The 26958-nt window shown below is 42.3% G+C and overlaps 1 protein-coding gene across 1 annotated transcript in view; it reads left to right on the top strand.

The window, feature by feature from the left end:
- The window catches only part of NME7 (NME/NM23 family member 7), a 94321-nt gene that overhangs the window by 64909 nt on the left and 2454 nt on the right, over positions 1-26958 (top strand). The gene's annotated exons all lie outside the window — the stretch shown is intronic.

Genomic DNA, 26958 nt, shown 5'->3' with positions numbered 1-26958 from the left:
AGTCTGCCCCCCTTTCCAATAGAAATGCCTTCTGTATGTGGAAACAAATGTCTGGTGATATTCTTCTTGGAAGTGATGCCTTGTGCATTTGACATACAGTTTTTGCTGTAACTTATCAACCAAGAGATGACTGAAGTTAAGTGGAAAAGAATTCTGAATACTGGCAATTACTAGAAGTATTTTTTTTTAATTTTCAAGTTCTTATTTCCAAACTGTTTTAGAGCTTCAAAGTAAATTAGTTCTTGGTAGTACCAATTCAAAGGAGTGCTGTGTGAAGTTGGTCACTTTGTCCCCTCACCCAGCATTTGCTGTGCATGTAGTTAAGCTAGCAAATATGCAAGATGGTTGGTTCCAAGAACAAAGTGTGATCTAATATGCTACCATGAATTTTTTTTTATGTGGGTTGAGTGATTGCATGCCAGATTGCAAACGTTCTGAGCCTTTGCTCTGGTTTTCTTTTAATAATGTAGGCACGACGAGTCGTTGCCTTTCTGTGATTCATTCATCCACAGTGGTAGTTTTAATGGCAGCTGAGCTCTTTATGTATCAGTTACTTCTCATATGGCAATTAGACCTTCAGCACTGGCAATGGATGTCTTATCAGTGTCACATGAATAATGTAATGAAATATAGAATGCTGTCTTCAAATTCTCTGGAGTAAACAGAAAATTATTTGCATCCCTACTGCTAGAATGTAAATGCAGTATTCTCCATCTTTGTGACCATTAGACAATATAGTGAAATAAATGGGCAAGTATAGTATTAATATGGACAATTGTTTCTAAATAACTTTGGGTTGGATCCAAAAGTGTCCTTTTGGTTCAGGGAGAATTCCTTCCATGAATGGAAAGACTCCTGTTGTGAATCAAAGACTCTTACACAAGGAGAAATTTTACTTTAGATCGAATCCTTTGTGCTACTCAGCCAAAATTAGCTTGCTTTTGTCTTGAGAGCACTGCAATGCACTGTGCTTAAGGTAGCATACTACAAACTCCCTCTTCTCTTACGGAAATTAGTACTAGGAGGCATGCAGAGTTTTGACTAGTTTATACTCCTTTCACACACTCTAGTCCACTTTTTTGATCTCCCTTTTCCCCTGCAGTTTTCAAATTTTGATAAATTATCACAAGCACAGTTGATTAATAGGCCTTTGAGTAAGCCTTTTTAATTTATCAGGCCTTTGAGGAAACCTTGTTAATGTATTAATTATTTTTATTTGATTTATAGCCCTTAGACTTGCCAGTCCCCAGGTTTGGGCAGGGGATCCCCTGGTTCTGTAGGCTCCTCCTTGCTGCCAGCCAGCTGGCCAGTGGGGGGAAGCCCTGCCCCAACAGCCACCATGTGCCTTTAGATATCAGGCAGGTTTAGAAGCTTGCAACTGCTTCTGTTTTGGAAGGTGTGCGTGTGCCTTTAAATCTCAGCAAGACCGAAGCTGCAGTGGGGGGAGGGGGGACCAGGAAGAACCATGTGTGTGAAAGAGAGAGGGAGCCAGAGAGCCCAATCCCTCTGTCCATTTGCATTCCTTTCAGAAGCTGTGTAATAAAAGGGATAGTAAAGAATTAACTGGAACCTGAGTATGGGATAGAGGAAAACTCCACCCCCCTAGACCTCTCTCTCTATAAGTTGATTGTTACATTCAGCAACTCCAGTGAGTAAAGCTATCTATACCATTGCCCCAGGGAGATCACAAAAGTGTGGGCCCGCAAACTCTTTATTTTGGCTGCTTTGTGTGTGTGTGTGTGTGCGTGTGAGAGAGAGAGAGAGAGAGTTCACTTTCATTTTAGCAGAAGTGCATCTGCTGTGGAACCATTTGAATGCAAAAAAGAAGAAAAAGAAATGAAGACTGTATTCAATGGAACTGTACTGCTGTATTTTTATTTACTTATTTTTCAGGACTGGGTAAAAACTCCTGGCTTCACTCCCAAAGTTCCCAGATATTCCCTGAGTTGGATCCGGCAACCCTAATAGCCTTTCCTCCCCTGGGCAACAGGGCTCAGAGCAGGGTACTACAATTCCAAATAACAATATTCACAAGTCAAGTTAAGAACAATTAAAACAACCTGAATAATTTAATTAACAGTTTACAGGTGGCAACTAAAAGGTACACAGCTTTCGTGTACTGGAGCCATCCCTGTTAAAATAAACTAGAGCCATCCAAGTTAAAATAGAAAAACTGGCAGAAGTTCCAATATCTCTGTAATACCAGGGTGTCAGAATACCAGGGGCACAACCTGACTGCCAAGGTTTTGCAGAGGATTCCTCTTGCCCCCCTTTCTTTTTGCAATATCCAATCTGATGAAAAATTCTAGAGAATTCAAAAGTTTACACACAGCTTTTTGTCATTTTGGTTGGTCCTAATCAAAGGTATAGTGTGACTTTTGCTTTTGAAGTCAAGATGATGGGTCCTAGCCTAGCCTACTTTTCCTCATGACTTGCACATTTTCTGTGTTCACAGCTGTCTTGTTTTGGGCAGACTAGCTTTTAAATTTGTAATGAACTGTCTTCATTCTAACTTTCTAGCACGTGATTTTTCTTCTCTTCTCTAAAAATTAAATCATTATATTTTGAAACAAAGGAGGAAGGTTCTTTATGTGTTTTTAAGCAGTTCATTGTCAATCACTCATTGTAGTGACCCTGAACTTTTGGCTTGCATCTGAAAATGATTTCACTAAGCACAAAACAGTTAATAAATAACTTTCATATGACTCATTTGAGATAGGAAAGAGAAGAAGGAATTTAAAATGCCACTGGCCACAGAATGAATAAGCCCATTTTCATTCATAAAATTTGTTGTACAGGTTACTTACTTTCTGTTGCTTTGGAAAGGAAAGGTCCCCTGTGCAAGCATCAGTCGTTTCTGACTCTGGGGTGATGTTGCTTTCACAACGTTTTCACGGCAGACTTTTTACGGGGTGGTTTGCCATTGCCTTCCCCAGTCATTTACACTTTCCCCCCAGCAAGCTGGGTACTCATTTTACCGACCTCGGAAGGATGGAAGGCTGAGTCAACCTGAGCCGGCTACCTAAAACCAGCTTCCGCTGGGATTGAACTCAGGTCGTGAGCAGAGTTTAGGACTGCAGCACTGCAGCTTTAATACTTTGTGCCATGGGACTGCTTTCCGTTTCTTTAGGAAAGAGTAAAAAAAATGCCTGTTGAGAAGTCCTTTTCATAATGCTGAATCAAAAGCTATATAGCTATAAATATGCCAGTTTGTGTGATAACAGAAATTGTGTTACTTCTGATGTTTATATTTTCAAAAGAGAATAGCCATTTTTTTTTGTTTTTTTACTGAGACAATGTGAAATGTATTTTGCCCCAGCAGCAGGTAATCTAATTAAGTCTGCAACATCTCCTATATTCTCATTTAAGACTTCTGAGAGATGCAGGCTTGGGATTCCTGCCCCCCCCCCCCCCCAATCATCTCTGGGTTGTTTTTTTAAAATTGTGGTAAGTATCTAGCCTGGTAATGAGTTCTGTGGAACTCAAAAACTGACTCTTTACTTTTTGATCTTTGTCCTGATAAAAGGCATTACATTACTGTTTGAACATTTTTGAGCCTCTCCTGTGCTGTTTTAAAGCATTGAATTGAATTGAATTGTGAACTCAGTATAGTGTCTTAGTTAGCAGAAAACAAGTATGTAAGTTTTCATACGTGAAACCCATAATTAAATATACATTTTAATGCATTATCTTCATGGTTCTTGTCAAGCTGTAAAAAAAGCAATATGTTGATATTTGTCAGGCAAAACATTAGGTTTATTTGAAGTTGTTCAGTGACATTGTTTATTTTATAAATTGGTTTTCTTGATATGCTTGACATTCTTAGTAAACATATTAAATAATTACCTCTCCCCACCAAAAAAATCCCCCAGTTCTGTAAAATCTGGTGGTGGAAAGTGCTGGCAAGTCACAGTTGACTTATGGTGACTCCATAGGGTTTTAAGGCAAGAGATGCTCAGAGGTGGTTTGCCATTGTCTGCCTCTGCATCACAGCCCTGGTATTCTATGGCGGTCTTCCATCCAAATATTAGCTAGGGCCAACCCTATGAAACTTCTGAGATCTCAGTTTTCAAAAATGGGAGGAGAGATGACCCAGGGTGGCCAGTCTGACCTCTGACCCACAGAAAATTCTAGAGCAGATTTTAAAGGGATCAATCTGTAAGCACCTAAAGGACAACTTGGTGATCCAGGGAAGTCAGCACAGATTTGTCCCCAAAAGGTCCTGCAGACCAACCTCATTTCCTTCTTTGATTGAGTGACGAGCTTACTGAATGAGGTGGTGAGGTCCTCTTCACTGGCAGTCTTTAAGCAGCAGCTGGACAAACACTTGTAATAATAATATAATAATAATAATAAATTTTATTTGTATCCCGCCCTTCCCGCCTAGGCGGCTCAGGACGGCTAACAACATTTCATACATTTACACAGATAGATAAAACTTTAAATTTAACAATTAAAAAATTAAACATATAAAAACCAATCAATAGAATTAAAATACATAATTTAAGTTAAGTTAGATGTATCTGGCAGCAATAAAAATATTCTGGCGCTGGTTCTGCCAGTTTAAATATTCCATAATAATAATATAGATGGCGATTCCTTTATTCCTAGCAACTCAGCATTCGATATCAATGTAAGCTTGTCTGAAGAGGACTGTCTTGCAGGCCCTGCGCAACTGGTCAGACGACTAGAGAGGCAGTGGAGACATACTCGGGACGAAGCAATGAGAACATCCTACAGAACGTTTATGAAGTCTTATGAGATGGCAGTCAAGGCTGCAAAGAAAAACTACTTTGCAACCAAGATTGCATCTGCAAATTCGCGCCCAGCACAATTGTTTAGAATAATTGGGGACCTTATAACATTGCCACAAGGCAAACCAAACATTAGAGAATTGGAGATTGGCTGTGAGGCATTCGCGAAATATTTTGCGGATAAAATCTCATTGCTCTGCCAAGACCTGCCTACCACCTTGGAAACAGTGAGCGAAATTGAGGCTCCGGGCCTGTCTTCGGGTTTGGTGCTGGATCACTTCGACCCGCTCAATCTGGAGGGAGTCGATGGGATCCTCTCCGCTGCTCGCCCAACAACATGCAATCTGGATCCTTGCCCCTCTTGGCTGATTAAATCTTGCCAGAGGGAGCTCAGATGTCCTTTACGGGACATCATAAATAGATCCCTCACAGAGGGGCATTTCCCAACGCCCCTGAAAGAGGCGTTGGTTCGCCCTCTCTTAAAAAAATGTACAGCAGACCCGGCCGAATTGGCGAATTACCGTCCGGTGTCTAATTTACCATTTTTAGGTAAAATCATTGAGAGGCAGTGGCGCTGCAGCTACAGAGGTTCCTAGATGACGCTTCCGTTCTTGACCCGTGCCAGTCTGGTTTCCGACCAGGCCATGGGACGGAGACGGTGCTGGTCGCCTTGGTGGATGACCTTCAGCGGCAACTGGATCGGGGCGGCGCCGCGGTACTGATGCTACTAGACCTGTCGGCGGCATTTGACACAGTCGACCATCAGTTGCTAAAGCGCCGCCTCGCCGACATAGGGGTTGGGGGGTTGGCCTTGCAATGGCTTGCCTCCTTCCTCTCTGGTCGGGGACAAAGGGTGGCTATTGGGGGTGAGCGATCCCAGAGGCACACACTTGATTGTGGAGTGCCTCAGGGAGCAGTTCTCTCCCCAATGCTGTTTAACATTTATATGCGCCCCCTTGCCCAGATTGTCCGGAGGTTTGGGCTGGGTTGCCATCAATATGCAGATGACACCCAGCTCTATCTACTAATGGACGGCCAGCCCGGCTCCGCCCCGGGGAACCTAGATCGGGCCTTGCAGGCTGTAGCGACGTGGCTCAGACTGAGTGGGCTGAAGCTGAACCCAGCGAAGACAGAGGTCCTTTGTGTGGGTCGCGGCGCCCTAGGAGGGGAAATAGCTCTCCCAACCTTCGAAGGCGCACCATTGAAATCAGCGCGCCAGGTAAAGAGCTTGGGTGTTTTACTGGAGCCTTCATTATCAATGGAGGCCCAAATAGCAGCCACTGCCAAGTCAGCATTCTTCCATCTGAAGCAGGCAAGGCAGTTGGTCCCCTTCCTGGAGCGTCGCGACCTCACAACAGTGATCCATGCAACGGTCACCTCAAGATTGGACTACTGTAATGCCCTCTACTTGGGGCTACCTCTGTGCCGGACCCGGAAGCTGCAGCTGGTGCAGAACGCGTCGGCCAGGCTACTATTGGGGCTCTCGAAACGGGAGCACATACGGCCGGGGCTGCGCGGACTGCACTGGCTGCCAATTATCTACCGAGTCCAGTACAAAGTGTTGGTCATTACCTTTAAAGCCCTATATGGCCGAGGACCAGCCTACCTAAGGGACCGTCTCTCCCCATATGAACCCCAGAGGGCACTGAGGTCAATGGGAAAAAATAAAATGACCACCCCCGGGCCGAGAGAGGTCAAGCTCCAAAACACCAGAGCACGAGCCTTTTCAGCTGCGGCCCCTGCACTGTATGAAATGTATGAAATGTCAGGGATGCTCTAGGCTGATCCTGCATTGATCAGGGGGTTGGACTAGATGGCCTATATGGCTCCTTCCAACTCTGTGATTCTCTCTGATAAGATTGGGCTATCCTGGTCAGGGGTCTGTAAAATCTTCTTGGATAGATTTCAGTTTGGCTCTCTTTAGAGAGTCAGCAGACCATGACAACTCAAACTGTCCTTCCAAATGAAAGCAATATGATTGGATGAAATTCCTTGTGTCTCATGCTTTTACTGAGTGATTCATTGACAACCCATGTAGACCAAATAGTTGTGGCAAGTAAAAGAGGCTTTATTTCATGCTTTGTAAGAAGAAAACTGGTTAGAGGTAAAGCACTATAAGACCCCGCCCTCAGGAATTAAGGCATCTGGCACAGTCTCATTGGCTGAGTGATACCCACTGGATGTGTGCAGTGTGGTGAGTTTTGCTCTCCCACCTGCTTCAACAGCTACTCCATGACAGATGGAATCTTGCTCAGGTCTTTGGCAGCATATTTTAACCAGGAGAAATGTTTCCAGTATGTCAACAACTGACAGTGGTCATTGGGGTATACTATGAACATATATGGAATTTGCCATTCTGGAGTAAACTAGCACTTGAAACCTCTTTCTCTATCAATACATCTGTTGTGACATGGATATTTATTTACTTTGGATTTATATGTCGCCCACTCCGCAAGTGGACTCTGGGCAGCTAACTGTCATAGTAAAAACAATTTGAATTACAATTTTAAAACAATAAAAAATATGTATAAACAATTTAAAACTAAACATTTGGTGCTAGGGAAAAGACTTTTAACACAGGCAGCTCAAATTATATTGATACCTCAGTTCTTCTGTTAGTGGTCCTACAGATAGTATTGCTCAGCGGCATGTAGTGGTAGCCTCATCCCACATTAATTGTTGTAGGCCTGTTGAAAGCGTTCGGTTTTACAGGCCCTGCAAAATTGGAAGAGTTCCCGCAGGGTTCTCATGGCCTCTGGGAGAGCATTCCATAGCGTCAGTGCTGCCACTGAGAAGGCCTTGGTCCGCTTACAGCTTAGTCTGGCCTCCCTTGGTCCAGGGATGGATAGCAAATTTTGGACTCCCAAACACAGTGCTCTCTGAGGTGTATATGGGGAAAGGTGGTTCCAGAGGAGATCCGAGAAATTACAGGCCAGTCAGTCTGACTTCAATACCGGGAAAGTTGGTAGAAACCATTATCAAGGACAGAATGAGTAGGCACATTGATGAACACGGGTTATTGAGGAAGACTCAGCATGGGTTCTGCAAGGGAAGATCTTGCCTCACTAACCTGTTACATTTCTTTGAGGGGGTGAACAAACATGTGGACAAAGGAGACCCGATAGATGTTGTTTACCTTGACTTCCAGAAAGCTTTTGATAAAGTTCCTCATCAAAGGCTCCTTAGAAAACTTGAGAGTCATGGAGTAAAAGGACAGGTCCTCTTGTGGATCAAAAACTGGCTTAAGAGAGAGATCTTGGGGTCGTGGTAGATAACTCACTGAAAATGTCAAGACAGTGTGCATCTGCAATAAAAAAGGCCAACGCCATGCTGGGAATTATTAGGAAGGGAATTGAAAACAAATCAGCCAGTATCATAATGCCCCTGTATAAATCGATGGTGCGGTCTCATTTGGAGTACTGTGTGCAGTTCTGGTCGCCGCACCTCAAAAAGGATATTATAGCATTGGAGAAAGTCCAGAGAAGGGCAACTAGAATGATTAAAGGGCTGGAGCACTTTCCCTATGAAGAAAGGTTGAAACGCTTGGGACTCTTTAGCTTGGAGAAACGTCGACTGCGGGGTGACATGATAGAGGTTTACAAGATAATGCATGGGATGGAGAAAGTAGAGAAAGAAGTACTTTTCTCCCTTTCTCACAATACAAGAACTTGTGGGCATTCGATGAAATTGCTGAGCAGAAAGGTTAAAACGGATAAAAGGAAGTACTTCTTCACCCAAAGGGTGATTAACATGTGGAATTCACTGTCACAGGAGGTGGTGGCGGCCACAAGTATAGCCACCTTCAAGAGGGGTTTAGATAAAAATATGGAGCACAGGTCCATCAGTGGCTATTAGCCACAGTGTATGTGTGTATATAAAATTTTTTGCCACTGTGTGACACAGAGTGTTGGACTTGATGGGCCGTTGGCCTGATCCAACATGGCTTCTCTTATGTGGTCCCTTAGATAGACAGGTCCTCGGCCATATAGGGCTTTAGAGGTCAACACCAACACTTTGAAACAGATTCGGTACACAATAGGCAGCCATTGCAGCTCTTTTAGCGCTGGTCAAATATGCTTCCATCAAGGGAGCCCCATTAGCAATCACACAGCTGCATTCTGCCCAGCTGCAGTTTCTGAGTCAGAGTCAAAGGTAGCCCCGTGTAGAGGCATTACAGTAGTCTATTCTTGAGGTGACTGTAGCATGGATCACATTGCTAAGTCATGGTACTCTAAGAAAGGAGCCAGCTGCCGTACCCGCCGCAGATGGAAAAAGGCAGACTTGGCAGTGACTGCAACCTGGCCTCCATAGTCAGAGAGGGCTCCAGGAGCACTCCCAGGCTCCTGACCTTTGGGGCCGGTATTAGTGGCGCCTTGTCAAAAGCCGGCAAGGGAATCTCCTTTGTGATAAAGCAATGTGTATCATTCATGGCTGTGGTGATGTGTGTGTTCTTGAATACTATCCTCTGGATCAAAAGCTCTGCAACAGATTGGATTGCATAACCTCAAGGGTTAGACAGTTTCCAACACTCATCAGTACTGGGCAAAAATGGATTACCCTGGAGGTGGTAATTCACCACAATTGTAGTACAACTGCTTGGTAAGCTAGTCTGAAATATCTTTGCTTAATGGAGAGGAGAATTTTACTATATATTTTCACTTGAGCAGAAAACAGAAGAATACTAATGTTCATATCATAAGCATACAGGCAACAGGTTTAGCCAGTAGGTGAACTGTGGTAAAAAATAACCTCTTGGTAAATGGTTATCTGTAATTGCTCGTTAACGCACTTGGAAGAAATTTCCCATGTATATAAAGAGACAAGAAGAGTGGTGATAGTTTGTGAATTGCCTTGAATATTTTGTCAGGAAAGCAACACCATAAATGTATAAATAAAAATAAAGGATGCTGCTGCTGCCTGAGTATAGCATTAAGCACTTTTAGAAGAGTTAAAGTATGAATAGGAAAGGTCACACAGTAGCCAGTGTTCCTTTGCTCATGACCTTCAATCTGTAGCAGTTGCAGTTTTGGCAGCATTAAGATTGTGCTGGGATTGGTTTGTTCAAAATGTTTCTAGAAGATTGCTTATTACTAAAGCTTATACTGTTCAAGTTACATCTTTAAAAAACATCCTTAGAATAGAATATCATTCATGGAATTCTTTGTTCAGATTAGTTCTTCCTGCATACCAGTGTCATTTTCACACTTAACTGTTTGGGATTGCAGTTGTGTTCTTCTTTACAATTGGGAATATCTTTTCAGTGTTCATCTGGAATGAGGTAAGTAAGTCCAGTTCAGTAAGTGAATGCTGTGAGATATTCTTCCATGCAAGCACACACAGTGTAGGTAGCAAAACATTTCCGTATCCCGAGCAAAATATTAGCCTGGGTTCAAGTAAGACATACACATATTGTCTTACCTCTTTTTTCTCTGAGCCTATTGTTATGATTTTTGCAAGCAAATAAAGACTCCTTTACATTTCTAGGGGTAGCATGTAACTCTAGAATTTGTTGGAGTAATTGCATTTTTTTATTCTGTGTGTACTCTACTTGGCAATAACACCTTGTTGATGTGGGGTTTTTAATGTGTTTTTGATGTGCATGCAATAAAATGCATTGCATATTACAGGATACACTGCATATACACACTATATCTGTAATATGAGTTTGCTAGAATGGTAATCTATAAAGCTGTCCTCAGTTTCCTTTTTCTGGGAGAGCTCTGGAACCTTATGGTATGTTTATATCTTTTGCTTCATTCAAAAATGTAAATAAGAGAGCGAGTAACTTGAGAGTGAGCAAGAACTCACAGGAATGCGGTTTCGGCTGGCTTTGTGGCAGGGGGTGTGGTCTAATAGGCAAATGAGTTCCTGCTGGGCTTTTTTCTAGGAAAACCCTGAGAGTGAGTAATTTAAGAACTCTTCCACTATTCCAGGCTGCATTCCATTTTTCTATTGAATTCTCCAGCTATATTTGATCCTGTCCATATTCAAACTGCAAATACTCCTGGTGAGAAAATGCTATTTCCTACTTTATCTATTGTCTCAGTTTTGCATGATATGAAGGATCAAAATGCAACATATCTGTAAACAAAAGATAAAGTGCAAAGCAGATGTGGGGCAGAAAAAAAGAACAGCATTTTTACTAGATTCACTTTTATAACCATCTAAGAGTGTGATATATCCTTTGCCAGCAATCCTCCCCTCAGTCCAGCAGCTAAGATGTCGCTTGCAGCTGATCTGTCCCTCAGCTGTTAAAGGGGGGGGGGCTTTAAATTGCTGAAGCGGGGGAACAGAGCTTAATGCTTTTATTCTGAAGGAACTGCTAAACTCCAGGTTGTCTGCGGGAAGAACTTTCAGACAGACTGCACCTTGCAGCTGTAGCACCATTTCCTCTGTAAGTCAAGAGCAAGGAGGTTTTCTTTTCCTCCGGTTTAAAAGGGAAAACCCAGGAACTCCAGGGGTTGTATCTGGAAAGAGACCAACATCAAATGTAAGTGGGATGATGCTGTGACTCATCCGGAGGAAAATTCCCATGTGGAAAGAGCCCAGGAAATCCTATCTGCATACAAAGGGGCTGTCAGTTCATAGTTTTATGTTTGCATGAGTCCTCTACCATCCATTATAATACAATAGCAGATTTTAAGTCCTTCAGGAACTTGAGAGTTTTTATTTTATTTGAAGCATATCTCACAGCTGCCTTTTGTTTAGAGATGTCTTCTCCAAAGTAATACTGAATATCTTGCCTGCAGAGGCAGCCCAGGAAAACACATCATGCCATGTCCCAGATGGATCACAGTTGTTTGTAATGTATAAAGGCACCCAGTCAAATCACTGCAGGAGTTTGGACCTTAGAAATTCAGGATATGGCCTCATCAGGTCAATTTCACATGATTGGGTGCTGAAAATAGAAGAAGAAACTGGTGTTTTTCCCCACCTCATCTGGAATTTGGTCACTGACTATAGGGCATGGAGTCTAGAGAGAGAAACTGAAATGAAAGTGATTTCAGATAAATGTCCCTAGCAGTGCTAGCAAAAATATGTAATGTTCCATTTTATAGAAATGGAAAAGACAGCAGATTGCAAATGTGAAGCTGAGTAGTATTTTTTGTTTGTGAGTAGGTGGGGAGAGAGGAAAGAGAGCACTTTATTTATTTTTTTGACTGTTCGCATCTGTAATGATGTTAGTCAGTAGCCTGCCTGGTTTTCTTGAACTCCTTTCTAAATGAATGTGCCAACCTCATCATAGGGTTAGAACAAAACTGGGTATATTTTAATTTAGCTAAGTGATGAACATACAGTAGGTCTACTCAGAATCCCACTGAAGTCTACTCAGTGGTGCTTACTCCAAGGAACTTACTCCCAGTGGTGCTTACTCCCAGGAATTGTACTTAGGATTGTTCTGATAGTTGTTCAGGTTCTCTTTTCTAAGTACTGAATGTGCCTTTTTTTATAGCACATCACATAGAAACATATGCTTTGCTTCCCCATAGAGAATTCTTGTCCTTGTTTTGGTTTTTGCATTTAGCTTTTAAAAATGGATTGAGAATGAAAGCATGCTTGGATGTGTTCAACAGAGGAAACAATGCCAAGCCTGTACAATAATTTTTGTAACTCTGGCGATCACGTTCCATCTCCTTAAAAATGAAGGTCATAGAGTCAGATTGAAATGTGGCACTTTCCTGACCTAAGTTATTGGCAGCAATTAAGAAGAGCTGACCAGGCTTCTGGTGAATGCCTGCCATTTCCCTGCCATTGGTCACATTTAAAGGAAATATTCTGCATGTACAAATGGGACAGAGGAGAAAAGAGACACTGACTGTTGAGAAGATGGTTATGCTCTATAGGGTTTTGAGTCCATATACAGTTTCAAACTTGTAAATGTTGCAATTAAAACCAGTGGTTAGGGCTGAAGAACTCTCTATCTTTTAGAGGTTTGGGACTTAAAATATATTTTATTTGCATAATAAAATATTTTATTTATTCATAGTTCATTTTTTCTCACTGAGACACAAGAGAGACTACGCAGTATAAAATTATATGATCATCAGCATAAGACATCTAATTATGGTTATTTTTGTAGGAAAAGCCCAACAGGAACTCATTTGCATATTAGGCCACACACCCCTGACACAAAGCCACCCAGAACTGTGTTCCTGTGTGTTCCTGCTAAAGAAAAAGCCTTGCATCTAATAAACAATGCATTGGTATTAGGATTACAAAGTTAGAAAAACAGTTCAAAAGAAAAAAGGTATCAGACATGATCTAGCACAAAAGATGCAGAAAACAGAATTTACAATGAAGAAGGCAATGCACTAAGGATAGGATAAAATGTACTGTGGGTAGGATAAAACATTGGGATAGACTACAATTCTGTTTCTTTCATGAAGAAGTATCCTCTTGAACCTTTCCAATATCTTGTAGTCCTCTTTATAAAAATGCCCTCCTGAACAATTCTATTTTACGCCATCTATGGATTGATAGAAGCGTGGGAGCCTTCCTGGCCTCCTCAGGCAGGCCGTTCCACAAGGTGGGAGCCACAACCAAGAATGCATGTGTGCAGGCAGCTGCTAATTTTTCACATTTGCAGGGTGGCACCTTCTGGAGGCTTTGCTGAGATGAGTGAGACTGCTGTGGCAGAGAGTAGCAGGAGAGGCTGCCCTGCAGATTCGTGAGGCCAGGGCCCTGAACGGCTTTGTAGGTGATAACCTACAACCAATACCTTGAATTGAACCTGGTAACTAATATGAAAAGGGCTTGAGGTGGTTAATAAGGAATAAAATAGCACTAATATGAAGGCATATTTTAAAACAAAGACTCAGCTCATCAAAACATTCTGACATTAACTCCACTGTAAAATACAATATCAGTGAATACCACGAAAAAGCACCTTCCTGTTACAGATTCAGATAACATACTGTAATGTTCCAATATTTGCTGTATGACCTTTCAGTTTAATGTGTTTCCATTTATTTATATGTCATTCCAATTCCAGAGCAATCAGTGCCCTGAGATGTTGTTACAAATCAATTCTGCATTCATTGTTACTTCCATGTGTAGTAATGTGGTAGCAACATATTTCAGTGGAAGCCATGCAAGTCATGTGGTGTTCCTGGCTGCCAGTATGTCCAATAAGCATACCCCCCAAACCCCACCCCCTCCAAAAACATGACATCATCCCAATGCTTTGGGTCCCCCCCAGCCATTAATTCTGGGGACCCCCATGATACCCTGCCTGCTCAGTGTTACCTTCACAGCTGTTTACCCCATGGGTGCAAGAAACCCTTTTCCTAGAGCAGACACACAGCTTTAAACTTCATTCATTCACTCTTATTTATTTCCAGCCTTTCTCCCCCAACTGACTTTTATCATTCTCCTCTCCTCCATTTTATGTTCACAACAACCCTGTAAGGTTGGTTAGGCTGAAAGAGTGCATATGGCCCAAAGCCATCTAGCTGCCATGGTACACGTGGGGAATGGAATCTGGGTCTCCCAAATCTAGCCTCATGCTCTAATCACTGTACCAAGCTGGCTCATTCACCCAGGCCACTCTCTGCCCCCTCTCCCTCCCGCTTCACACAGCAGCCTGCAAGGTGAGAGAGGGAACCTGTTGTTAGGCCAGCTTTGGAAATTGCTCTGGGCCCCTGCTATGTTTGGGAGATGACTATGACCAGTAGGACCTGCACAACCATCTACAGCCACCCAAGACACCTGAGAGCCCTCCCTCATAAACAAGTCCTTGGGAAGCCCTCAGAGGGAGTCACTGGCTGGAGAGGGAGTGGGCAGGGAGGGGTCTGGAGCTCCTCTCATGTAGTCAAAAACCAAACTGAAGAGACATAGTTGTGGCACAATGCAGACATTACTGAACTGCAAATCAAAGGTTTGAAGACTCCACTTGCTTCCTCCCTGAGGCCACAGGGAAAAAACCAAGGTCCCTGGCATGACATGCACTTAAGTAGGGTGACATTGCAGATAGAACTTGGAAGGGCTGGCTGGACACTCCACTCCAGATTGTGCAGAGTGTGGGGGTGGGGAGGCAGGGCTTGCCACACCCACAAGTCTCCCTGTTGACTCTTCACGTGCAGGCAAGTAAAACAGAGATACGTCCAGTCATGGCAAGTGGGCATGAGCGCCATGCCAGGCTCTGCCATGGATGTGTTGTCCTGACAGGAACTTAAAATGCAGCCCCATGGGGGGTGGGGCTTCACCATGAACCCCCCTGAGTCACATGATGGTACCATCCAAATTATATTCAGCCATCCTGTGTTGAAGCGTTCATGGATTGCTGGCAATCCATTGCTCTGGTTTCTGATTCTGTAAGGAAATGAGTTAAAGGGTTGCATGGCAAGCTGGTCCACCAAGTACGGTGGAGCAGCTGCCAGACAATCCCCCCCAACCTCCCCCACATACATGCCCTGTCTTCTGCTGAGGATGGGAATCAGGCAAATCATCTTCCTCTCCAGAGATCTCTCGAGAAACTTTCCTGGGATCTTTTCCCAAGGCACGTTAGGGGCCATGGTGCTGTGCAACTGTGGCGTGTGCCACTCCTGCCCAAACTAAATGCTTGGCTTGAATGCAGGTGGTGCTGTAATGGCATCCAGCCTCAAGTAATGGGAATGGGGGAGCAGTTCTGGAATTCTCACCCTTGCTTACCTTCTGTGTGTGGCTGCTCCTTTGGATCGAGCCTTCAAAGGTGGGTACCTGTTAGAGTTCTGAAATGGGAGAGGTCAGCCACAGAGTGTGGACTCAGCTCTCCTTCCTGGGTATTAGGACTAAGTGCTTGCCCTGTAATGCTAAGTGCCCTTACTGTGCTTTCCTCCCCGCCAAAGTGCCTCACGGCTTGCTCTAAGTGAGCTTAAGAGTCTTTTAACAATTTTTAAAAGCATTTTGCTGTCTTTTTTCATTACCATAGTGGGCCTTTTACAGGTTGCTTTTTCAGTGTGAAATTATGAGAAGTATGGCCAGGTTCCAAAGAACTGGGAAAAAACTAACTCAAGAAGACCGCTCTCTAGTTTAGAGTTGTCAGCTCCAGATTGGGAAATACCTGGAAATTTTGGAGGCAGGGCTGGAGGAGGGTGGGATTTGGGGAGAGGAGGGACTTCAGTGGAGTGTAATGCCATGGAATCCACCTTCCAAAGCAGCTGTTTTCTCCAGGTAAACCAAACCCTGTCACTTGGAGATCAGTTGTGATTCCAGGAGACTTTCAGCTACTACCTGGAGGTTGGCAACGCTATATCTGGCAGGAACTCCCCATGCCACATGGCAAACTGCTTTTGAAATGGAGGGAAGCTTCATAAGCAGTCTTTGAGAAGGCAGGGAGGCCAGCTGTTTGTAATGGGAATGGGGGAGCAGTTCTGGAATTCTCACCCTTGCTTAATTTGCAACAAATTCAGAAATCCCCTTGGGCTGGTATAAACCCCTTGTGTGAGCATAAGCAACCGTTTTGGGATCCCAGCCTACGTCATCCATTCCAAACCCTTGAGATACAGTGTATTTAATACACATTATTAAATACAAATTTCAAATATTTTTGCACTGATACCAACTGGCAAGGATTTTTTTTTTTAAAAAATGAATATTACCACTTCCAGCCTTTGAGTACTGTTCTTCCGTCAATAGTTTAATGGTGTGCTGTGAGAACTACCGTAAAATGTGAAAAGAAATGTAAAATTACGTAACAGAAATGTATTGAGATGGGTTTTTTCCTTCTTTTACCAAACTTGGTGGTATGACTTACTTAATATAAAATTGGGTAAATAAATAACTCTGCAAAGCATAGAACGACAGAAGCATACATTTTCTTTCCCTAGAATTAATTTGTGTTGCATTCTGAACAAAGGTCTCTTAGGTGGTGTTACATATTAACTTCTGAGCTACTATGCAACCAGCCTTTGACAACATGACTCCGTAATTTTCGGAGGAGGGTCTGGTTTGTGAAAGCCTTGCCTAGGAGAATCAGTAGCAGTTGACCCCCTTTATCACCAGCTCTTCATTCAAATGACATTTTCTCTGTCAAAGAGCATTTAAATAATTAATAGAAGCTGTTGTTCCTCCCAGTCACATGGTGCTTTTGCAGTGCATCCTTTCACTGAAGGCTGCTACCAAGTGGCATAATCTTGTCAGATGACTTTAAATTTTGAGTAAAAAGCAGAAAATGATTTTTTTTTGGGGGGGGGGGTTGTTACTTATAACTTCCTTTTATCTATAAGATCACAAAGAAGAATACATTATTTTTGTTAATCTTTTTTTCTTTTGTATTAATAATAGAAGTAAGGCAATAAAATATTATTTAGAAATCTTTCATTGATATAACTCTTATGAATCAAAGTTTTCATCATATTGGGTTTTAGATAGTATTAAATGTCAAAACTGATCAGTTACAAAGTTACTAAATATTATTTAAAACTTGCTGTTTTGAAAAGTAAAAGAATTGGAAGAACTGTTAGGAAACAGCCTAGTTATCCTTATTAGAAAATTGTTGAAATTTGATTAGAATTTCTTCAAGGTGTCTGTGTTGATCAAAAAGAAAGAATGGATATTATGTCTATCTAGTTGTCTGTCTATCATTACAGTTCCACTGAGCGATCATTGCATGATAAAGCATGTTATGTTGGCTGGGGATTTGAGTTAAAATTATTTTACAAACTAATCTATTTCAAGCGCCTGCAAACCTCTTGCCCCATACAAAGGCCCTTTTGTGCAATTCCTTTGTACAGGATCAAAGAAGAACATAAATAGAGCCTGGTAGACCAAACTTATCTATCTAGTCCAGCATATTGTTTCATACAGTGGCCAACTAGGTGTCCTGGAAGGCCAGGCCAACAGAGACCAAGCCCCTCCCCCTTCCTGATGTTGCCTCATAGCACTGGGTTTCATAGGTTTACTGTCTCTGTATATGGAGATTTCTCTTATTAATCATGGCTAGTAGCCACTTATGGACCTCTCATCCATAAATCTGTCTAACCCCCTATTAAAGCAGTCTATGCTTTTGGCATCACTACCTCTACTGGCAGTTAATTTCTCAGTTGAATGAAGAAGAACTTCCTTCTGTGTGATCTGGAACATTTTGCCAACAATTTCATCAGGTGCCTCTGAATTCTAGTATTATAGGAGAGATAGAAAAAGTTCCCTCTATCCACTTTCTCTACCCCATGCATAATTTTATAAATGTCTAAAGCATTTTGGAGTGCTGAATACATTTCAGCTATCTATCATGTCACCCATTAGCCATCTTTTTCTAGACTGAAAAGTCCCAGACTTTTCAACTTTTCCTCATAAGAAAGAGGCAACACTGTAATCATATCCTTTGCGCCTTCTCTAGCTCTGCAGTATCCTTTTTGAGATATGGTGATCAGAACTGCACCCAGTATTCCAAATGAAATCCCTGGGCCAAAAGAAACTAAATTAAAAGCTACCAGAGAACAGGCATTCTCTACAAAGGCCCCCCAATGGTGGAATCAATTGCCGGAAGAGGTGCGGGCCCTACGGGATCTTAACCAGTTCCCAGTGATGTGTATCTTAAAAAATATAGAACAACAAAAGGTGCTTGTGGTGGTTCCTGTTCAGGCTTCCTCCAGACTATGGGAGTTCCTACCCCTGGAAGTCCAGTTAGCTTAGTCTCTTTTGTCCGTTTAGTGTAACCTAAAGAATATCTATTCCATCATAACTTTCATACTAGTTAGTTACTTTTACTTGGATTACTGAGGTCTGCCAAAATGTGGAAGACGTTCTTTGCTTTTTCTAGCTGAGTTTTTAAATTCTTGATCTTATATTGCAGCATTCAGCATGTTTCAACCCATCATCCAGCCATAGGCCTTATATTAATTTTGTACTATGTGCAAGATGAGAACTCAGGTTGAGGAAAAGAGCTCTTTGTAGTCCCAGTAAGATCACCTCTCTAGTTCCCAGTCCTATTCATTACTGACTCTGGATTCACTTGATTGAGGCTTTGGGATGGATACTTTGCCAAAAAAGTCATTCTAGCTCTAATTCTGAGTTCCCACTGGTGCTTCAGCAATTCTAATAAACAGTGACCTACCCCAAAGGACATTACCATTCGCAGACCCAGTTCTAAGCTATGTCATTTTTTCAGGTTCAGTTTTCTTTCATATGGTTCCTCTAGCCACACTTAAGTGTCTTCATCCATTTCCTCCGAGGAAATGCTCCTTTTACTCCAATTCAAAGTGAGGAGGTGGGAAATGCTAACAAACATGGTCACAAAATCCAGCAGTTTCATTGTATATAGCATTCTACATTAAAACTTTAGATCCTGGGGGAGGGGGTTACATTTTAAGGGTTAGCTGTTATTGTAGGATCGATACTTGGAAGGGAGACCACAAAGAAACGCAGTGGCAAATCACCTTGCTCATTTGTTGCCCAAAAAACCCATAAAGTGGAACTTCATGGGGTTGCCATGAGTCTGTAGCAACTCAACAGCACATTTTATTTATGTACATTATAAAATGGCCAAAATGGATTCAGCATTCCAAAATCTGTTATAAAGCAGTCTCTGAATAGCTTATTGAAGCAATATGAGAATGTCTACTCTTTTTTTCTTGCAGCCATTATACTTTTGACATTTTAATGGATAACTGTTACATATGCAGCCTGTCATATAACAAAAATAGATTCATCAACCCAAAATGCTTTAGAAAAAACTATTTTCCATTTTTTACTTTAAAATGTCCAAACTTTCTGACAGATGCATTTCCTCCCAGGTTACTTAGTAGAACATATTCCCAAGGCATGTGTTACAGTTTCCAGGTGCGCTTTCTCCAGACATTGCCACAATGGGTGAACCAGCTGCAGCCTAGTGAAGAGGAATTCATGGCCATCTCTGTAACCTGCTTATCTATGGACAGTAATGGATCCAGTAGTCTCCTCAAGATGTGGATGATCTTTCAGGGCAAGGCATCCAGAACATTCTATACTTCTTAATCCAGATGGAAGCACTGTGGATTAAATTTGTTTTCTTTGCCCACATTAAGCTCTTCATTCATGTAGGCACTGGTCTAGAACCAGTCCACCCAGGGCTTTAATCAGGCCCGCAGAGTCCTTTTCTCTCCACTGCCCTCCTGTCCTCACCCTTTGAAGCTAAGCTTGGAGGCTGCTGAAATTCCCAGCTCCTTCGTCATTGTCTTTGTTGGCTGAAGCAGGAAGCAATTCTGAGTTTGCAAAGCTGGAAAGAAAATGTGGAATGGCACAGAGACCTTAATGGAAAATCCATTCCATGTTTTCCTTGCAGCTTTGCCTGTGCTGCGATGTATTTTAATGGAGTGGAGCTCAGTTTCACTTTTCAGCATTTATAGGGGCAATTAGAAGCTGTTCCTTGCTGGAGTTGTGTGACCTGCAAATAAAGCGTTGATGCTTTGAGCCAGCATGTCTCTGCTGAATGGACCTTAGAAACATTAGTGCCTAGTGAGTACTCTAACCTGGGAACCCACAGCCAAAAGGGGATATTACACTGAAGAGCCATTGCCACTCTGAGTAGACCTAGGGGCAGGGGGAGAAGCTTGCAATGCCCTGCCATTTCATGTTTTCCTAAGCCCAGAGCATTTTATATTTTTGGTTTACATTTTTAGTTTCTGCTGTTATCCTTGTGCTTTTTCTTGATGGTTTTATTTTTAAAATTGCATTGCCAAATCCCACCATTCCTTTCCATTTTAAACAAAACATTGCAAGAGTTTTAAACATGTTTATATTTTAATTTAAAATATATTTTTGTATTTCTCTGTATCCTTTATAAAGTTTTTATATCTACTACCTGGCATTACATTTTATGATATGTATCGCCTGGCCCTAGGCTGCCAATCCCCAGGTCCCAGCGGGGGTTCTTCCGCTTTCCCAGACTCCTTCCCGCCCCCAGTCAGCTGGCCGGCGGGAGAAGCCCCGCCCCCACAGCCACCATGTGACTTTCCACCTCCAGAGGCTTTAGTCTCCGATTGGAAAGGCTTCCTCTTGGGATGGTGTGTCTGTGTTACTTTGAAGAAGTTGGCAGCAACTTGTGAGTAGAGATGCCAATCCCTTGCTTCAGAGTCACCAGAAACGGGTGGGGGAGGGAAATGTCTGCTGGGCACTTCATTATTCCCTATGTGGAGATCGATTCTCTTAGGGTATAATAGGGAATTGATCTGGAGGTATCGGGAGCTCTGAGGGGGCTATTTTTTAAGGTAGAGGCACCAAATTTTCAGTATAGCATCTAGTGCCTCTCCCCAAAATACCCCCCAAGTTTCAAATGATTGGACCAGAGGATCCAATTCTATGAGCCCCAAAAGAAGGTGCCCGGATCCTTCATTATTTCCTATGGAAGGAAGGCTTTTTTAAAAGTGTGCTGTCCCTTTAAATGTGATGGCCAGAACTCCCTTGGAGTTCAATTATGCTTGTCACACCCTTGTTCCTGGCTCCGCTCCCAATGTCTCCTGGCTCCACCCCCAAAGTATCTTGGCTCCACCCCCAAAGTCCCCAGATATTTCTTGAATTAGACTTGGCAACCCTACCTGGCCCCACAAAAGTCCCATTTATGTCAGATCCGGCCCTTGTAACAAATGAGTTTGATACTCCTAATATAGCATAGCCAACTGCCACACAGTGGAGCAGTAGTCTTCAAACACTGTCTTCTTCAACCTGCTTGTAAGGAAAAACAGAAGCCACTGCAGAGCAATATCTTCCATCACAAGAGGTCGGAAAGATACCATGAGCAATGATATTGAAAAGTCACAGGGGTCCAGTAGATCCAGCAGAAACTTACACCTTCTTATGGGCTGCTCCATGGAGGTACTATAATCAGGGTGACCAGGGTGTTTTCTGTTTTGTATTCAGGATGGAAGCCAGGTTGAAAAAAAATCCAGATAATTAATTTTGTCCAGAAACCTGGGTGGTTATCAAGAGCTTTTATTACCTAATACGGTTATTTGTGAAATCAGATGACTGACCCACAAGACTTTTTATATTCCCTCTCACTTTGTGCAGGTGGCCCAGGAAGGCTGGAAGCAGCATTGCTCTTTCTTTTGAGTCCTTCTCTCAAGTGAGAAGTTGGGCTCCACTCCCAAGCTCAAGTAGATACTTTGCTGAGGAGTAGTGGTGGTCAAGCATGAATATCACTTTGCACAGAGGTGCCTGCAGCTGAGCTACCGCCTACTTCCTGAAAGAGTTCATCGTTAAATCCTTTGTGACGCAAAGTGAAGGTTATGTGGGTGTTTGTGCACACATGGACACATGCTCACAAACATGCACACTCATTCTCTCACATCATGAGACAAGAACACTGCACAAAGTGAGAGACCATTTGTGTAGGGTGCTTCCATGTGCATTCTTCTTGGTGAGAAGATTGAGGTTGGGCAGATGTACAATGGAATTTGGGGTCAGTTCTTGTTTTCTGTGTACTTGAGGTGAAAGGCTTGGCTTGGAACTGAGTAATATTTTACTTCCCAGCTGGGTAAGTGAGTGTGTCAGTTCTAATTTGTTTTTACTTTAATGGTACCTTAGGAATGCTAAGGCCTTGGGACACCAACTTGGTAAAAGTTATATTGCATGGCAAGGCTGATTCAGTGTGATAACACGCCAAACGGTTTGCTGGAGATCACAATCACTGAATTGTAAGCATATCTTTAGCTGTTTAGTGAGTGTAGATGGTCTTGTACTGAAAATGAGTTATGGAGCTTTTTATCTGATAACACAGCTCCCGCATGAGTCACAGATGACTGGAAATTTACCACCTCCAGTGTGACTGCCATGAGGTGTGCTGAAGTCCTCAAGATAGTGCTGCAGTATTCACAGAGCAATAGGATCAGTCTCCACTTTATCATTTACATGGTATCTTTGCAGAGTGATCCTAATGATGCAGATTCCTGTTAGGTTGATAGGCAGTCCCCAGTTAGCTGGTGCACATTCTTTACTGTTTTCCATGGTATGGCTGGTACTCAAACCCTAGTGTGCATACATAAAGAATTTTAGCACCAGAGACTACAATGGAAGCACTGTTACTGCATGTCTCACACATAGAGTTGTCTTAAGAGAATCAGTGTGGGTGGGCAAAAACTGGGTTTGCATAGTGCCGATGGATTGGTCTGTGTATCATGAAACCTTTTCCCTCCTCCTCCTCAGAAAAAGGCTGTGCATAGCACTGAATTGGCTGGCCTTTGTCATGCAGGCACCTGTCCTTCCCTTTTGGAACAGATGTCAAAGTGTAAATAAAGTTTGTTGTATTTTAAATTAATAAATGGTAACTTAGGTGGGGTTGCCAACCTCAAGTGGGGACTAGAGATCTCCCAGAATTACAAGTGAATTTCTTCCTCTGAAGAAAATGGCTGCTTTGGAGGGTGGACTCTTGAGCATTATAACTCTGCTGGAGTCCCTTTCCCTCCTCAAACTCTGCCTTCCTCAGCCTCTGCCCCCAGAGTCTCCAGGAATTTCCCAACCCAGAGTTGGTAACCCCAAATTTAGGGGGAGAAACCAAATGGGTGGCCTTAGAATCATCGAATGGGGGATACTTTTGATCTGGAAGCTATTAATTTGGTCTGAGTTCTTGCCTGCAGCTAAAAACTCCTGTATGAAAGTTCGTTTGTATGTATGCCCAGAGGCAGCAGTTAGAATCCATGGGCTCAAAGGAAAAAACCAATTATGAAAAAAGGTTGGTTTTGGTCCATGTGCTGGTTTTAGGCCATAAACTCTTGCAAAAATGACAAAGCAAAAATGTCATCAAAAGTTATTAGTTGCAGAATTTGGGTCAATACTTAACCATCAACTGATTATGCCTTTTCTGCTCCTCTCAAAAAAATCCTGAAAGTCTTGCAAAAATCCTCTTTTTAAAAACTGGGTTGAGTACAGTGACACTCGTTAGAGCAAAGGTGGCCAAACTGTGGCTCACAAATTGTGTGGCTGTTGAAGCCCCTGGCCCCACCACTCCACTGGCTGACTTGGAGAAGGCATTCGTCTCTTTAAATCACTTCTCCAAGCCAAGTCAACTGGCAGCTTGGAGAATGCATTTAAAGTTAAAGTTGTTTTCTTTCTACCTCTCTCTTCCCCTCCCCCATCTATTTGCCTGCCTGCCTGCTTTGTGGCTTTCAAATATCTGATGTTCATGCCTTGTGGCACTCAAACATCTGATGTTTATTGTATGTGGCTGTTACATGAAGCAAGTTTGGCCACCTTTGCATCAGAGATTATTTGTTCCATTTACTCAAGCAGGGGAAAAGACTGTAATTTGGGAAATCCTTGGGGGTGGGAGAGGGAACAATACATACTTCCTACAAGACCCTTTATCTTCTGGATCTGTTGCCAATAAATATGTATCACCCAGGTTTTCTAAAAGTTAGGGCTTTGCGGGACCTCGCCCAGTTCCGCAAGGCCTGTAAGACCACAATTTTCCAGTTGACCTTTAACTGATTCTGGGTCACCGTTATTGTAGGAGAAATTAAAGAAATACTGAAGCCATCGGAAGTGAAACAACACTAAATGATATTAGCACCAGATTGTTTTTAACTGTTGAATTTAAATTATGTTGCATTAATGTTGTGAAATTTTATTGTTTATTGTGATTTTATTGTTGTGAGCCACTTTGAGCCTTCTTCAGCAGGGAGGGCAGGATATAAATTTAATAAATTAAATTAAATTAGAAGACAGGCAATTCCCCACATCCTCTGTGAATTAATGAAACAGTGACTGGTGCAGATGGCACAAAGATCTTCCTGGTACCTAAGAACCTCCCTTTTGGGACACCAGAATGAGCAAATAGATGACTGAAGGCTTCAGAAAGAGTTGCTTGGGAAGTAGGGGAAAGCAGTGGTTTGGCAGAATAACCTTGTTAAGTCACCTGTGGTTAGAGTTTCCAACTTGGCAAAGGCTTGTAGCCAGGAAGGGCTTGGGAGGATTTGAGCTAGGCTCTCTCGGTCAATGCGGTCAACTTGGTTGGTAGAGGAGGGCTTGAGTCATGAAGAACTGCTGCATATCATCATCTGGACACTTGATGGCAGAATGCAGATGCATGGGCACAAGGAAGCACTAAAAGTTGTGGCAACACTGAAGCATCTACTTCCCATTTATATTTTTAGCAAAAGTCTGCATTTTGGGAAGAGTAAAACTTTCTGAATTGTTTCAGAATCATTCCATAGTTCCCTCTGGAACACATCGACAATGTGTCTACTTCCCTGAAGTGTTTTATTTGCTTTGTTTTGAATTCTGCACTTGACCTCTAGTTTTGGGGGCTCCACAGTTCAGAAGAAAACTGTTTGCACAAATAGTAAGATTGGATTATTGTAATAGGTTTGATTGTGGGTTGCACAACTATGTAAACTTCCAATGACTAGAAGACATGAAGTGTGGAAATTTATTTATTTATTTATATTTTGATTTATATCCCGCCCTTCCCACCGAAGTGGCTCAGGGCGGCTGACACCAGTCCTAGTGCTGCATTGAATGCCTGTCAAGTAACTTTGTGTTCTCTTAGGTGACGTGATAAGGAAGATGACAAGGCTGTTCATATCTAAAAGAAAATTAAGAGCAGGAAGTAAAGGGCTTGTGTGATAAAATTTTGGAGGAAAGTTGAGTTGAATTGTTGCATAATGTGGACTGCATTCTGTGGAATTTCATTGCAAAACTACCTCTTAGAATCCAACAGTTTTACAGTACTGCATGGCAATCTGGTATCTACTTTTGGGGTTTTTTCCCACAGAGGATACTGAGCAAGACAGTCGGAACATCACAATTTAGAGGGGAGAGTGGGGCTTACAATTAGGCAGAAGACAGTTGAGCTTCACACAGCTGGGAGAAGAATTGAAAGCCTGTACCAAATCCAGTATGAAGCTCTAACTTCTCTCAGGGAGTTCATATAGAGAACTAGCTTTATTCATCCACTTCAGAAAACATCCAGTGTGAAGTTCAGCAAGTCTTCAATGCTTCCCCCAAATTCCATTACTTCTGACTTTACACTTCTAGGGCTTTCTGAACTGCTTGGAACAAGAGTGGGCTACAAATTGTTGGTATTTCTTTTATGGTGTTTTCTGTGCTCAGCCAATCAACTTTGATTGTTTGAATGTCTTTCTATCTGCCTTATGTTTATAAATTCCAGTGTTTTTAGTATCAGTAACTTGATCCACATAACGGCAAATGCAAAAAATATGCTGATAGCATTTTTTAAAAAGTGTAGTTATTTTTCTGGCCTCAAATGTTTCTCAATATGTTGATGTAGAAAGTGCAAATCATATCTGAAAACTAAGCCATCTAATCTCAGTATTTGTGCCCACCTACTTTTTCAAAGGAGCTCTGTTGCTTAGGAAGAAGGGCTTCAGTTGTGCCACATTTTTTAGGAACATCTCTCCAGCTGTCCCACACATATAGAATGTGAAGCACTGTATAACGTATTCTTTGGAATTTGATATCCTTAAATGACAGTCATTAAATCTAATTCTCAGGACCTGTCAAGATGTTTCTCGTAGTAGATAATACTTCATATTGACTGTATCATAGTTCTAATGAGAGGGATCCTTGAGGGCCAAGAATGATGTCCTGCCATCTCCTGGAATCAAATATTAAGAGTGTAATACTTACTGATAGCAATTGTTTATATAAGACTGGGTTTATGTGCATATCTGTCGCCTTACTTTGAAAATGGTTTAAAGCTATTTTTCACCATAGATGCTAGAAGCAGAAATGGTAAACATAATGTAGAAAATTATACAAATGGACAAGACCAGCATTCTCTAAAGCTGGAAGCATTCATGTGCCAAATATTGGGCAGCAGGTGATAGTGATTAGTAGTAGAGGGGTGCTGGCAGCAGTCCAACTTAACTGCTTTGTTAGTGTGGTCAGTTTGCACAACTTTCAGTATTCAGAGTGCATGGGAGAGTGCATAATATTCAGCAGCGCAAAGAAAGGTAGGAGATGGGACCACAATACCATGCAAGGCTTTGCCAGAGCTCATTCTGCCCTTTAGATGCTTGTCTTGATTTGGTTGTTATCTCTGACTTTGGCAGTCACCAGTAGAGTGGGAGATGTTGTAGGATGAATGAGTCATCCAGTCTCAGCATAGGGAACTTGATCTACTGTGAAAATAATTGCTTTTAAAAATCTATTGTGTTCATCCTTTGAGGTTGCTGTGTTTGCATTCTTCCACTTGCACCATACTCATATCTAAGACTTGTGCACAAACTTTCTCATTCTCTTCTTTCCTCCCTTCATACTGTCATTCAAACACACCCATAGTTTGGGAGGG

Source organism: Heteronotia binoei, chromosome 3 (assembly GCF_032191835.1).
Source record: "Heteronotia binoei isolate CCM8104 ecotype False Entrance Well chromosome 3, APGP_CSIRO_Hbin_v1, whole genome shotgun sequence".
Lineage (NCBI taxonomy): Eukaryota > Metazoa > Chordata > Lepidosauria > Squamata > Gekkonidae > Heteronotia > Heteronotia binoei.
Note: the sequence above shows the minus strand (reverse complement) of the source record. Positions and strands in the feature narration are given on the sequence as shown.